Here is a 2,071-nt window from a genome sequence, read left to right as displayed (position 1 = left end):
TCAGGTTGTTGACGACGCGATTGAAGAAGACTTCGATCTTGCCGAACAAGCGCCTCCTGCCTATGCCCCGGGTGCTCCAACTCGGCTGAATCGTCAAGGCATCCACATCTTCACTGGGTCGTCAATCGGTGAGCTCGGCTCAGATGACGAGAGTGCGTCTGATGACGACTCGGCAGGCGATGGGTTGGGTTCTCCTAATCTCCGAGGCGCGTCTCCGAGTATGTCTCTGTTCGGCACCCCACTCCCCAGTGGAGCGGATCCGCCTCAGCCTACTTCAGCCGAGTCGGGTTCCGAGGCACCGGTTCTTCTCCCTCCTGGTTCAGCGTCAGCTTCGTTGGCTAGCTCGGCGATGATACTTCTTGCCACGGCTGCGAATGTTGCATCTCCTTCCGCAGTTTCCCAAGGGATGACGTCTGCTACGACGCCACGCCCCCAATCGTCGAGTCCGCTTAGCTCTTCCCAGTTGTCTCCGTCGGGTTCAACTCACTTGGAGTCCGGATCGCCGACCTTTTAGTTTTTTTCTTCTTTTGACTGGGCGTCCCGTAGGTATCGTTCAGGACTTCATTTCGTAATTATTCAGTATATGTAGTTTCGACACAGTAGTATTCCATCTCAGCTCGGCCTGTGTCGTCCGCTGAGTTGGTGTAACGTTTGGTGCAATAGCTGTTAATCCTCATCTGCAACTTGCACCATTTGCAGACGGTTTTCGCGCTTCTTCTGTCGTAGATAGTCAAACAGGAGACCCCCACATGACAAATTCGACAGTGGTTCCCAAGTAGGCTCATCGTAGCCGACCCACTTAACTTTAAAGTTCCGTTGTGATCGTGACGTACTCGTGGATAATGGTAGCTCATCGTCGAGAATTGCTTCGACTTCATACTGGTTTGTACTTGTGTCTGGTTCCCAGCTGTCTTCAGGCAGTAATTCTTCGTCAAAGTCAAATCGCTGAGTCTCTTCGAGGTCGGCGATTAGCCTCATCTTTGGCCTTCCGCCGAGTTCGGAGACTGCCTTCAGACGTGATACATGGACCACTGGGTAGAACCTATATCCGCTCTTGTCGGGTAACTCCAATTCATAGGCGAATTCTTCCACCTTCTTCTTAACCCTGAATGGTCCATGCCATCGGTGGGCTAACTTCTTGGTCAGGCCCGACTTGACTCGCTCCATAAACAACCAGACTTGATCTCCTTCTTTGAACAAGGATTGGGTGGATTCATCGCCTGGTTCTGCAACTTCATCTTCGTCATCTGCTGTGTTGGGAATGAATCTTTTCTCCTTCTTGCTCAACGCTTCGTTGTGCTCTCGAGCTCGTCGTGCTTTCTCTCGCACTTGGAACTCAGCTGCTAATCGAAGTGCCACTTCTCGTTGTCTGTTCGCTTCTCGGCGCCACTCGACTGCGTCCGCCGAGTTGACTGGGCGTCCCTGTCCACGTCGTATTGAACTCGTCATAGCCTTGAGTGTAGACTTGGCGTCCCAACCATGTACCAGATAGAAAGGGGTTTCTCGCCGAGTCGAATCTCTTGAGTTGTTGATAGCGTGTACCATCTTCTCGGCGATGTCATCCCAGTCGGCTTGAAGTGGGTCTTCTTTCGTAGACCCGTATAGTCTGAACCATTGTCTTGACTGACCTCTCTTGTTGACCGTTGGCTTGTGGTCGGTAACTCAGCGTAGCTCTTGATCTCGACTGCATCATCTCGGAGAACGTTTGGAATACTTCACTCATAAACCTTGGATCTCGGTCGTGCCGTATCAGAGACGGAGCCCCGAACTGCCTGAAGACGCATTCCTCAAATACCTTGGCCACTTCGAGTGCTCCGGTGTCATTCATAGCCTTAGCGATAACGAATCCCGTGAAGTGGTCCTGGAACAGCAGAAGTGCAGTATTGCCCCGCTGAGTTCGAGGAAGGGGAATCACGAAATCCATTGACACGACTTGGAATGGATGGTCTGACACCACATTTCCCGGCGAGTAACCTCTCAACTGTGGCTTGCTCTTACTGGTATTGCAGTCCTCGCAGGCCCTAACATGTTTCACCACGTCGGCGTAAAGACCAATCCAGTAGTAGTCGGC

Source organism: Phytophthora infestans, genomic scaffold (genome assembly GCF_000142945.1).
Source record: "Phytophthora infestans T30-4 supercont1.13 genomic scaffold, whole genome shotgun sequence".
Taxonomy (NCBI): Eukaryota; Oomycota; class Peronosporomycetes; order Peronosporales; family Peronosporaceae; genus Phytophthora; species Phytophthora infestans.
Note: the sequence above shows the minus strand (reverse complement) of the source record.